The 13,902-nt window shown below is 40.6% G+C and overlaps 1 long non-coding RNA gene across 1 annotated transcript in view; it reads right to left on the reverse strand.

The window, feature by feature from the left end:
* The window catches only part of LOC107316454, a 67,170-nt gene that overhangs the window by 30,147 nt on the left and 23,121 nt on the right, over positions 1–13,902 (reverse strand). The gene's annotated exons all lie outside the window — the stretch shown is intronic.

Here is a 13,902-nt window from a genome sequence, read left to right on the forward strand (position 1 = left end):
GCAAAGCAGTGCTGCAGTTGGTAGGTTGAAAATGTGCTGGTAACAAGTACATCCAGGAATATTTGGGAATATTTATAATAATGTCATTTTCAGATTACATTTGATAAGAAGGGGTCCTGGGGCAAGTTTTCCACCAAGCAGGATACCAAGTAAGTTGAAAGATAGACCCGTTTCCTGCAAAACTCCAAATCTGTGTGGGTTGGTTTGTTGTTACTGCTGGGTTTTGTTTCTTTTGGCTTGGTTTGGTTTTTGTAGTTTGCAGTGAGATATTAAGTCTTCGGCTGGTTTGGTGTTTGCTCAGAATATTGCACAGGCTGGCTCAGAAACTCTGGAAAGGCTTTCAAAGGAGAAGCTGAATTTAAACAAAAAAGTCACATTTGGAAACCTTGCTCTGGTGTATTTTGGACATTGTAGTTTGTTCTCTTCCACGCTGTTGGTTGGTTCCTGGCTTTTTCTGGCATACTGTTAGCAAGCAGGTGTCTGTCTGTGGTGGGTCAGAGCAGATACATCAGGATGCACACCAATACTGCAGTAGCAAACAGACTTGAGGAGTGAGTAAACAGCAAGTCCTATGAAGCCCATTGCCAATGTTATCTATTATATTTACTTGCTGGGCTTTGGACTTTTTTTTTATAAAGCGATGAATAGCAGGCAGTTCATATGAGAAGGAAGAATTGTTGCACAAAATGTCAAGAAAACTACAATTCTGAGTAATCCTATTTCCTGATGTGCTCTTCTCCCCATACTCAGAGCTTACTGAAGAAAGCTAAGAGGTTTGTAATTCTTCACTGTGATTAATTCACAATTAGAAACTAATCTAATCTAGCATGTAATTTTTATTCTGTGGTGTGAAAATATTTTTGTTTTTCTCCTCAAATTGCATTGAGCTTTGCCTTGTGCTGCCCCTATCATCACTTCAGAACTTCACTTGAAGAAAGTCAGTCCTTGCTAAGAGGTAGCATTTAACTCAGATTGTAGAGGTCCCCCACCCCATCTGAAATCTGCTCCATTTGTCTCTGGAAGACACTTGTGCTTCATCTTTTAATCACCCTTGCCGGGTCAAAGGGAAAATAAAGCTTTCTGGGGACAAAAGAGGAGGAAAGCAGTAGCTCCATTTATTTAATAGAGAACCGGTTTCTGGTCAGCTTCAAATCCTTAATGCTTTATTTGCTAGGCCTGAACTCGTGCCCAGTCTTTGTGTAATCAACAACATAATGACAAGGAAGTGGGACAGCTATATTTAATGCTGTTAACCTCTGCTGTTGCGCATTTCTAGCAAGGACAGTGTGGCACAGTGACATCCTCTGAAGGCGAGTGAAACTACTAGTAGCGTGGTAGCAGTCTGCACCGGGCTGGTGAGGACAGCTGGTTACCTCTTCTTGCTCCTGTTCAGATAGGAGAGCAGCTGAGAGGTAAAGGCAGCCTCGTTCATAGCTTTTGTGCCCATCTCACAGTGTATTTGCTGGTGAGTCCCTTTAAATGGCCATCCATGTGCTTGAGAAAGCTGTTTTTTCTCTTTTTCCCAAGTTCTTCTGTAGCAGTTTATAGATGGTATCTGTCTCCTAATCTTTATCTGCGGTGAAATGGCTTTACGAGTCATCGTCAATCTATTGTGAAAATCTTTTTGTCTATGGAAAGACCCAAAGCATTTAGTTGTTTCTTTTGAAAATGCGTGGACATTCTTTTTCAGAAGGTTTTTGGAGACAGCACTGAAATTGCGTAAGAGAAGTGCAAACAAGAAAGCATGTGTGACAGCCAGCTTATTGGCTGCGTGTAATGCGGTTATTTTACTGGGTGATGCACATACCTATGCATGCACATGTGACCAAGTGTCATGGGATGTATAGAAGGACTGATTGAAACCATGCCTTTCCCACATCTGGGTTACATTATTCCAGAGAGCAAATATGCAGCCTGAAATCCCTGTGGATAATTAGCCTGACATGTTGCTTATCAGAAGGCACCCTTTCCCAGCACAGCTCAGCAGATGAGAAGATGGGAGTATTGAACACCAAAGCTATTTGTGAGCCACATCTAGTTTCTGATGGAGATTCACTTGTGATATTAATAGATCTGCACAGACGATGCTGGCACATCAGAAGTAATATGAAAACGACCTTCATTTTAGCCCATGTATGATTATTTTTATCTGTAATTCCTTCTATTAAAACCAAGAGTAAGCAGAGTATATAAGGTGAGAACAACTTTCATGTTTATATGAGTACTGTGGTTTGTTTTTACAGCTTTGCAGAGAAAGATTTCCAGGAGAAGTAGGAAGAATAAAGGCCTCTTGTTCTCAGAAAGTCTGTTCTGAGTAAAATGCCAAATCAGGATCCTCAGGCTGTGTGCTGAGGAGGCTCAAGTGGAAAGAGCAAATGTCAGTGTGTTTAAAGAGAGCGTGAGATATGAAAGAGTACGACTACATAATATGACTCGACTAGAATCAGGTGGTGTTTTTGTTGATGTTTTTATTTTTTAAGATTTGTGTGCATCAAGCATGAGAAAAAGTCGCGATTGAGTTGTAATATCAATGATGGGATGAAAAATGGCTACACCAACCTAAACTCAGGAGTTAACCTTAGGGCCAGCAGGTAAGTAACTGACTGCAAAGGACCCCAGCCTGGAGGCTGCCTATGTGATGAGCCAATAACATTGCACAACATGCAGGGTGAGATGCCAAAAACTACGTCCTGAAGTTTGTGGTATAGAGTAGATAGATAAGTTAGTGAGATATTAAGAAGGAAAGAACAAATTACCACTATATATATTAGCTGTGGAACTAATAGAGCAGGGGATGCTTAAATCCAGCTGCGCAGGAGAGATGTGCTGGCTACCATTGCTTCTCTTCACTGATATGAAATAAGACAAATACCATGGCAGCTGGTAGTGCCTATTCCTCACACAGTCCCAGTAGTCTGCAGTTTTTATTCCCTCCTAAAGGTATTAACAAGATCATGCAGTTGTTATTCACTTTGGACAGTGGTGATGGAGCACTGAGAAATGCATACTCTGGTTACGATTATTGCGTCTCATGTGACACATAGCAAGCGTTTTCTTTCCAGATCGGTGCTTTGCAAGCCTTCAGTAAAATGAATAAAGAAAGGAAGGAAAACAAAATGTAAACATCCTGAAAAGCAGTTGCCCCTTACTGGTGATAAACAAGAGAATCATATATCGGAAGCATTCCTGGATGTCTGACCTGGAGCCACCATGCATGGAGCTTTCCGAATGGGCAGTGACTTTGATTTTTGGCTCACGCTGAAAAAATTGGTATAGATGTAAAATTAGCTCTGTTAGTAACAGTATTTGGTTTTTGTTTTTATTTTTATTTTTTTAATGGGAAGCTTCTGGGGTTCTGAAGTATGGAAGATGAGGTGTTAGGCAGGGAAACACAGTATCACACTCTAAAACTGCAGGTCTCAAGGTGAGAACTTGAAGAAAGGAGAGACTAGATTACAATTTCTTAGGGAAAACAAATACATTCATTCTTCTAAGTACTTGTGAGATCCACTGATGAAATGCTGTGCAGCTGATAGCTGCAGCTTTAATAGCTACTGGTGAAAGTAAAGAGAACAGTTAGAAAAATCTGGATCCCATTAATGAATTGAAGAAAATGTTTCTGTATAGCTAAAGGCAGCATCATACCACTGCAGACCAACAGTGGACTTAATGTAAGTGTTATCAATAGCTTTATGTTTAGGACTTTGTAAATGCTAAATGGTTGTCAGAGCAAACCTGACATTTCTGTAACAAAGACTTAGGGTTTGAAGTAGATGACCTGAAGAAGTTTCAACGGCATCATCTGCTGGGAAGACTGAATCTATCTGTCCCTATGTGGACAAGTTTCTGTCCCCAGGTGTGTGCCTTCTGGCCTCGTCTTTGTGCTGCTGAGGTAGGGCAATCTGCACTACTGAGTCTCCCTAACTGGACCTTGGCCACCGTGGCATGCAAAGACCAATGTTTTCATGCTCTGAAGGGCAGAGCCGTCAAGGGACTTCACACAGAGGATGAAAGTCAGTCTGTTCTCCCTTGCTGTCATCACTTTCCAGCCTAAAGGAGCCTTTTCCCCCAGAATCTTTGCTCAGCCATCCCATCTGACATTTCCTGAGGCCTTCCTTTCCAACATGGGCTTCCCTGTTGTTCGCTGCTGGATGCTGGTTTTGCTTTTTCCCTTGCAGCTCTCCCTTTTCTGCTGCCTCTTAGCTTTCTGCTCTGGCTTCTGCCTGTTTCCTGGCTCCTTATCTTCCTTTCTTCCGCTCATTGTCTGCTGTAGCCCTGTTCCTGCAGCTGTAGCCATCCTCCCACTGCTGGCTTTTGGGCACCAGGGATGTCTGCTCCCTCCCTTGAGCTTGCATGAACTTTCAAGGTGACCTGTGAGTATTGGTTACAGGGGGGTGTGTGCATTCTGGGAATTTAACAACCAGACCCATCTGGGGAATGGAATTGAAATGTCAAGGAGATCTTAGTATGTTGTTGATACTCACAATCTAATGTCAAATTCCTCTCCTCTCAAATCACCTATGAATGTGCTGGGGCTGCTGCATGAAAGAACTAACTTCTCTTTGCCTGTGTGAGTCGATAAATTTTCTTCCCAGCTTTGTCCTTTGAAATTACTGAATCTAAAAACAGGGCATAATAAACAACAAAGCAGCCATGAGCAGCTGATGTTTAATATTTCAGGCTATGTAAGTATGCAATGCTAAGTATCTCAGCTCAGGACTTGCAGCTTGACAATGGAAGCCTGGAGAAAACCTCAGTGCTGTGGTGTCCAAAGTCCCCCAGCTGATACCTAAATCCTGAGAAGCACATTGCTCAGCTTCCTGAGTGCAAAAATCCAGCACGGGCTGTTCTATACACACTACTTAGGGGGAAAAAAATGACATTGAGAGTTTGCCGCTTGAATTTCAGTTGTTTTTAGCACATTAATTCTTGCTTAATGTCAGTAGGCGTTTGCAGCTGGAAGGATGGCCAGCTCTGACCAGCACCGAGGAGGCTCCTTGGGATAACTATCCTGCTGCAGAGAAATTCCCATCAATCCAGTATGTATCAGCTGGATCCAAAATGTTTTTACGCATTCCAGATATTTCTGGCAGGAACTGGAAGAGCCAAGATGTGCATTTTACCTTAAATGGCCCTGGAGATCAGTCAGGCGTTTTGTCCTGCCCCTGCTTAGAATCACATAGTAAAGCATATGCAAATGTTGATGCCCACATTCTTGTCATTACCCTGAAAACAGGTTAGCTGAAAGGTCTTTAATCCTTGAATTTTCATGCCAAATCCCTGGTAACCCCCTCTTTGTTAATTCCCAGAGCACTGTTTGACTCCCTTCAGCTAAAATTCTTTGTAGCTTTTGATGTCCTTTCTAATTATTTGCATCTTTGTCTTTTTAAGTATTTAGGTGTCTTTGGAGCTTGATTTACATTTGCAACCAATGCTTTGTGTGTCCTGCTGGCTCATTCCCTTGCACTATGCATGATGGAGCCAGTTGAGAAATAGATTTCACAGGGTATTACCACAAATCTTTGCCTGCCCATGCATTTAGAGGTATGGATTCTCTTCATCTCCATCCCTCTGCAATCTGCCAGATGTTTATCTCCAGGAGAATTCATTTGTCTTCCTTGGACACTACTTGTCAAAGAAGGGGATGTTTCTCCAGCACTCTATGAATAAGATGAATAGCAATAAAGTCTCAGGGCATCAGCTGCCCAAAGCTGATGGAGATGCCACGTGTTCTCAGCTATTTCATTTACAAGAAGTGAAGGCTGGGCTTCATTGATCATCCCAAACACCACTAGGGCATGCCTGTAAATCACTCTCTTACTTCAAGCTACAGAGGAAACCCTTCTTCCCCTGTCGTTGTACAATGTTTTATAAGTGATATCCGGGCTTCTGGTGTTTTGTGTGAATAACTTTGAAGAGCTCCCTCATTCCAGAAATCAAACACAATGTGCACCTTGAATTCTATCTGTAGTTTCTTCATACTTCTGCTGACTGAATCTTTCTGGAACTCAGTATGTCTTTGAGGGCTTCTGTATCAGCAAGGAAGGAGTTAACTTTTCCTGCCTTGGAGCAAGGAAATGCTCAGTTTCAGTGCAGACATTTTTGCAGGGTTAGGGGGTTGGATCAACCACGGGGAATTAAGTCATACCCTCCACACTATACCTGAATGTTACACACAGTTGCTGACACATTTGTTAAGGACAGTTTTCAAAGGAGCTGCGGGGATATCTTTGCATAAAATTCAGATGCATTTTAGAGTACTTGTTCCTGGAAGGTTGAGAAGAAAAGGTAAATGTCAGGGTATTTCTTCCTTTGCCAGCATGTTAATGGAAAACATATTTTATAACCACTTCTATTCACTGTTCTCAGCCCCTGCTCCCTGTCCTGACCACAGACCATGAGGCCCAGTCCTCATGGGGCTACTCAGCCCAGTGACAGTAATAGCAGCGTTGAGTGGAGCTGTGTACAAATAAGGTGAGCAGGCAGGAGTGGGCCCTCCTGCAGGCTGGGAGCACCAGAAGATCATGGAAGGAAGAGTCTGAGAGCTTCCTCTGTCATCTAGGAGATGATCACAGTGGATAACGCTTTCCCCTTCAGCTGATCTGTGTGTCCTACGTGTGTTGCTTTGAGGGAATTGGAGAAAATATTCCCTTTTGCATTGCTGATATTTTCTGCATGTTTTGCACAGGTATATTGAAGAAACTGTTTCGTTATACATCACATGCATCAGATATGATGTGCGAAGGTCATAATCATTGTAAAGTTCCCAATCACTTTGCAGTAGTTTATTTAAAAATATTTTTACATCAGAGGTGTTTGTGAATGCCTCTTATGCAGGACATATCTATAGAAATTAGTAGTTTCTTCTAGTATCATTTTCCACAGATATCTTCAAACATTACAGTGTCACTTAAGGGAAATGGATATACTGGTTTCTGTATGTCAAGGACATGCTTTCACTGGATGCTGTGACAGCTGATCCAGCAAAATGATGGTCTTCTTGGGTCTTCTGGCAGGCTTACAGTAGGCCTTCCATGCTTTATTGAATCTCAGTTATGTTTTAGGTTCTCATTACTCCTTGACAGAAAGCACCACAGTGGTTTCTTCCTAGTTGCATTCTGCTTTTTAAAGTAGATACCCCAGCATTTATTAAAACAATAGTTATAATTTGACAGCACTTTGTAAAACCCTTTTGTAGGTCTATTACATGTTTTAAAGGGATTTTGATAAAACATTCAAGAACAGGAAATAGTATAAGCTCAGCAACTTTACTGAACTACAACGTACCCTGTGTTCAGCCCATTTAAAGTAGAAACCTGATTTACATCTGATGTCAGCGTGTGATGATTTCCACATGCCCCCTACTTTAAACAACTTAATCTGATCATACTCTAAGAGTGTTTGTTTGGACTGTGACTGATTCCAAAACTGTTTTTTATCAGGAGTCTCGTTATGTGATATACTTTTGTGGTATGTGGAAGGTGGTTGTATGACACTACTGCCTATCAATGAAAATGATGTTAGCTGCATTTCAAGCTGTTGTGAATTATGTGGTTGGGATTAACCTACCCTTAAATTCCACATTCTTGATGACAGACTTCAGCTTTTGAGAAACAAATTTTATCTAAAACATTGACGACCAGTCTTCTGTAATAAGTGCAAGTATATGATCTGAATAACACAGTAAGAGAAGTGTGGGTGATCTCCCAAGTACAAGAGCCAAGGAATTGTGCACGAAACTCCCTGATGACCGCATATTTTTCAGATGAAGAGTCCATTAATTTTTGTGTATATACTTTTTTTTTTTTTTGGAGATAGGAGAAAAAATAGTTTGATGCAATGCAGTCAGATCAGAAATTGCAAGAAGAAATCACGTGGTAATGGGAGAGAGTGAAAAAACTTAAAACTGAAGTAATTTATTCTTCGCCATCTGTAGTAAAAAATTGTTTTAGCGTGCCTGAAACCAGCCACAATGCTGTTATGTCATGTAGGCTTTACAAGGACTTATAACTTGGCAGAGATACCAGGTTTTATGTTGTTTTGGGGAAGGGCATGGGTTAACAGCTAACAAAGCTCTGCTGGACTTTAGGGCTGAAGAACTAAGGTTGGGGAGGAGGTGAATGTGTATCACAGAGGGCAAAATCACTTATGGTGAGTTATGCGCTATGCAGGCAACTCTGAGATAAATGGCAGCCAGCTCTGAGTGGGATAAAAGCTCATGGCTGCAGCCTAATAAAGCAGGGATTTGTTACACCAGTGTCTCAGTATATCTTGCTCCTTTCCAGGGAGACAAACAGTAAGTCAACCTAATCAACACCAGCAGCGCGGCCAAGGCTCACTGCCTCAGACTTTGCTTAGGATTTGCAACAGCTTTTGACAGAAGGGCTGATTCACTGAATAAACCTCACAGGAATTTCTTCCATATCGCCTTTTCTTCCACGTTGAGCTCTGTTATATTGAGCTCAGATAGGAGAGCACAGAGATGAAGACAAGACTGCTCCTTTGCAACATGACACACACAGTTGGGGACCGGGTGAAAATAACACAAAGGCTGCATAGAAAAAAAGGGGTTTCATCCCTTTAGGCTTTGTGCAACCCAGAGGGGCAGGTCTCCTATCCTTTGTTCAATTCCTTGTTCCCAGCCAATTTTCTGCAGTTCAGATGAGTTGAACAGGCTCTGGCAGTAGCCCAAGGAGCGCTGGAGCATCCCAGGATCATGTCAGGAGTGTGAATGTTCATGTTCTCCAGGATGAAGTCATTTCTTTAGGATAACACCTGTATGTTAGCAGGGGTGGTGCTGGTCTTAAAAGCAAACAGAAATTCCAGGAAGTGCCCCATATGTAGAAAACATCCCCATTTCCAACTGCTTTAGAAGTGCAACTGAGGGTTGTTACAGCCAGGTCCTTCTCTATCCAGCTGGTTTACTTTTAAGTAATACAATACTTCAAGTTTAGTTAGCCTTATTTATAGTGCACTTGAGGTCCTTACTGCCAAGCCACTTCAACCTTGAAGGATTCCTTTGCAGAGACACTGAATAGTCGCTAACAAATCAAGGAAAGCGGACACCTAAAACTGTCTCTTTGAGCTAGGGAAACTTAGTGGGAGGCTACCTGCTGCTACTTCCAAAAAAGCAAGAGAAACGGCTTGGAAAATCACTATAATCCTGCAGGCAACAAAATCCAAGGAAAGCCAAGTTTCTATGCCAATGAAAGACACGCAAAATCTTTTCAGATCTTCTGGGAAGAAACCACACAATTATTCTTAGGACAATGACTGGCACAGCTACTGGAAAATCACTTGCTAAAGAGTTGTCTCCTTGCCTTCCCCTGCACAAGCTGACGTCCTATCTCAGGCATCTCATCTCTGACTACTTGTTTAACCAATGTAACAGAGATATGAGTGAGACTAAGCCTTTACCATTTCTGTGCTACATATTTAGGGTATATGTAGAGTAAACGCACATCTTTGTAATATCATACAATCACAGACTCTTTTGAGTTGGAAAGGACTCTTAAAAACCACCTATTATAACTCCCTTGCAAATGAACAGAGATACATACAGCTCCATAAGGTGTTCAGAGCTTGATCCAGCCTGACCTTGATTGTCTCAAGGACGGGGCTTCCACCAGCTCTCAAGGCAACACATCCAAGTGTCTCACCACTACTATTGTAAAAAATTTTGTCCTTACATTCAATCTAAACCTCCCCTCTTCAGTATTATTCACTTGGGTAAGTGAAAATGGTTTCTGCTTGCATATGACTTGTTACAGACCGGTAAAACTGCTTTAGGTTATGTATCTCCCACAAGTACTCATTTCATAGCAAAAAGGTTGAATAAATCACAGTTCTAAAATAATCTCTTGAAACAAGTGTCACTGATTTTGGTTGGCCTCCTTTGAGTTTTCTCACTGCTAAGCAGAATGAAAGCAAACACAAAATTGGAATAACACGGATCAAGCGCTAAGCTATACACACACAGATTTTTTCATACATATGCATGTATATAAAGTTTGCAGTGTTTTCAAGTGAAGAGTTTCTGTTTTCGGTGGAAAAATTAGTAAATATTAGCTCAATACTGCTTTAAATAAAGAAGGGACATGCAAAAAAATGTAAGGGTGGCATTTAGAAGTATAAAGCAGATGAGTCCTGACAAAGGCCTGCCAATTTTCATAATGATATAGTGAGAAGAACTAGCTGTTATAACAAAGCTACTGGTCTCAAAAGGAGGCGGCGCTGATTCAAAAGGCAGCAATATCATAATAATGGGCTTCCAAAGGGAAAAACAGAAGCTGGATCTAACAGTACAATGTCAACTCCAGTAAAATAGCAACTGAACAACTTGTATTTGAGAAAGCTACGTGTTAACTAATATCCTTGTTTTATCCTTATAACTTTTATCCTTATAACTTTATCCTTGTTGTTATCCTTGAAAAGTTTATTACTATTATAATATGTAAACATTACATAATATTTATATCTATCTTTAGTGAAAACTTTGGAAGAAAATGGAAGCATGCCAAGCAGCACATTTTTCATGAGGCTGTGACAAACTATTGTCAGGGAAGATTGTCTCAGAATAAGGTAAAGTTGGGTAATGAGAGAGAATTGTACTTGAAAATGTTTTCAGAAGAGAGGGTTGGCTTTTAACAAGCAAGTGGTGTTTCCCTGGAGAGATGTATCTAAAACTCCAGGCTGAGAAGAGAAGGCTGCAAGGTGACCTGACAGCAGCCTTTCAGTTTCTAAAGGAGAGCTACAGCAAAGAAGGGGACAGACTCTTTAGCAGGGTCTGTGGTGACAGAACAAGGGAAAGTGGTTTTCAGCTTAAAGAGGGTAGATTTAGGTTGGATATAAGGAAAAAGTCTTTTACAGTGAGTCTGGTGAGGCACTGGAACAGATTGCCCAGAGATTCGATAGTTCTATGTATTACAGACAAGCAGGCTCCTAATTGCTCAATCAGGAGAGCCAAGGTTCGTTGCTTTCAATCAATTGACAATTGATTGCTTATTTAGTTCAAACTTACTTTAAAATAGAAAACATTGATGTTCATTGAAGCAGGTTTGTGATTGTGGCAGTAATTTGGCCCTTAGAAGGAATGCTAACTTTTTTCCAAATTTGTGCTTTTAGATTGTGACTCCTAACAGCTGTCCGTAAAACACAGCATAGGTAACTCATTCAAAAGGGCTTCATTTATTATTCCATGGACTTTAAACTTCAATGTAGGCAGCAGCGTTTTGTGCTCCAACCACAAACATACGAGCAATAACAAGGCAGGAGGTTTTTCTGTATGCTGATATATTTAGTTACAGACATCCTCAAGGATGCCAGGCACATTTAGTTCTCCCTAAAGGAAGCAGTTGACTATAACAGGTTTGGCATACCTTAAGTCTGAGTTAAATAATAATTTCATTCAAATGATAGAGATTATTCAGAATGGGAAATGTTTTCCATATATCTGTAATGATTGAGCCACTGCAATGGTATTTTTTAGAATTTCGAGGCTTTTTTAACCATTATGAGCTTCATTTTTTTTTATTTTTTTATTAACCAGTGTTTTGTCTGTGGGTTCAGATAATCAGTACTGTGCATTTCAGCATTTTGCAAGCACATATAGCTGAGGAACATGGAGAAATCTGCTCTGGGTTTACATTCTGAACCTCAAGTCTTCCATCATACAATATCATGTTTGCATTATTCCTCAGTGAAGGAACAAGCTCTGACGACCTTACTGGGTACACTTGCCTGAATTACACTGTAAGATTTTGAGCAGTAAAATTAAGCTTGCTTACCATTAAGTTGCAAACTCTTTATTCACTTCTGTGACATAAAAATTGTCACATAAAAACAAAGTCTTTGTGCAAGTTAGGCTTGCTTTAGTTTACCTCTCTCCCTTTTCTAACTTCAGTATTTGCAAATATTGAAAATGTTTTACTTTTCACAGTGAGAAACCAAGAATTCTTCTGTCAGCAATTCTTGGGGGAAAATTGAAAAATAAAAGCAAAAGACAGAAATCAACTTTAAGCAGTAATCACACCCACAGTATAGCAGCTAATTAAAGTTGTGTCCAAAGTGCAGTCAGGGCTCCAGCTGCTGGGAGCAGTGTGAAGTTAAGTGCTACCAGCTGTGACCAATTACAGGCCCTGCAAGTAGGGAAGAAAAGGAGTAATTAAAGCAGTTTGGTAAAACGTATCTGGTGTGGTGTTGCTGGCTTGTGTCTACTGCAGTAACACACAGGGCATTGTCTTACCTTGTAATGCAATATTCTGTTTCGTTTACGTTTATTTGCTTTTTTGGTGATGTGTTTGGACCATGTGTTTTAATAATTTTAATCTGTGGTAAAGGTCTGTAAAAAATGTAAGTCCTCTGCCAGAGGAATTATAAACATTTTATCAAGCTTGCAAATATTGTTCCTGAAAGTTATTCAGAAATAAATGCCAGGTCTCATCCTGTAAAAAGGCACTGAGTCTAAGCTGACAGTTAAGTAACTTCTTCATTTTTTTTTCTTTTCACTTTTTATATTTCATTTCTGTAACTATTTCTGTTGCAAGAAGAGTATTCAGTGTTAAATGTATGTGAGCATCAGAGGCAGAAGTAAGTAGGCTTATTTTTGTGAGTGCAGCTAAGAAGTGAGTACACACTGCATTCAATAGAAGGAAATCTTTGGTATTTTCATTCTTTTTTGTGCTGATTTGCATTTATAGAACAGTACTAGTAGCTTTTCCCTTAACAAATATCTGTCTGTGATACAGCTACAAAATTATGGTTCTCTTTGTGTGTGTGTATATATTTTTGGATATATAGTATCACACATGTACAGTTAGCAGGCAATAGTAGGGGCTTCAGGAGGCCCTGAGCCCAATCTCCTGCACTGAGGCTGTATGGATTACTGAGGCTTCATTTGCTTGGTTCTTCAAAAGTTCCACAGGTGTAGCCTGTTGCCACTGGTTGTGGTGGAAAAGATTTTCAGATACTGAGGCCAAATTTTGGGAGGATAGGTATGGGTCTGCAGGTTTTAAGCCAGGTTCAAGTTGTGTCTATTCCAGCAAATGGAGCACAAGATGTTTGCAGGGAGATGCAGATAGCTCTGACTATCCTCAGTCTCAGAGCACCAAAGTTTTAGTAGCTCTTTAAAAAGCTTCTCTATCCACACTATACAAGTGCAGGTACTGATTTTACTTTTTTTTTCAGAACGCTCCTCATAAAACTGCAAGTTATACACTCAGCAGCTTTCAAATGGAGCTCTGTATTAGCACCTGCCAAGAGAATCACAGTGCACTTTTGATTTGAAGTTTGTGCTGATTGCTGGAGTTTTACATGTTTTTGGGACAGTGTGTCCTTGTTTCTAGACTGGTTTGGGATGGAATCTTAGGGATAATGTAAAGGTTTCCAGTAGGAATATGTTGATGACTAAGCAGTAATCTGGAGGTTTTCCTACAGGAGTTTGGTGGTTGTAGGATATTTTTGCAGAGGAATATTTTCATGTAGGAATTGGTTGGATTTGCAACATTTTGTAAGAGGAATGACAGTCTTGAGGTGCAGGATGGAAAGATGAGTGCTGGGTACGTGTGGGTGAAAATTGGACATGCTGTAAGGGATGGTTGAGTGCAGCATGTAGGAAAAATCTGAGGCTGTGGCTGTGCAGTGGAACTGGTGGGAAAGATCATGTCCAGGAGGTTTTTTGAAAGTGAGGATGCTCAAGGCCAGTTTGTTACTGGAGTACATTTTCTTTTCAGTATGTGGGCTAAGGAGGACTATGCATACCTGATGTGCTGCCCACAGCCTCTGTGGGTTGCAAGGTTGAACCTCATAAAAGTTCAAGACAGTGTAAAGTAGTTATGAAAAAATCTTGTCTAGCAATTTTTTCTCTTTCCAGAGATAGGAATAAAAGTGCTGCTTCATATTTTT

Source organism: Coturnix japonica, chromosome 7, assembly GCF_001577835.2.
Source record: "Coturnix japonica isolate 7356 chromosome 7, Coturnix japonica 2.1, whole genome shotgun sequence".
In the NCBI taxonomy this organism is placed as follows: Eukaryota; Metazoa; Chordata; class Aves; order Galliformes; family Phasianidae; genus Coturnix; species Coturnix japonica.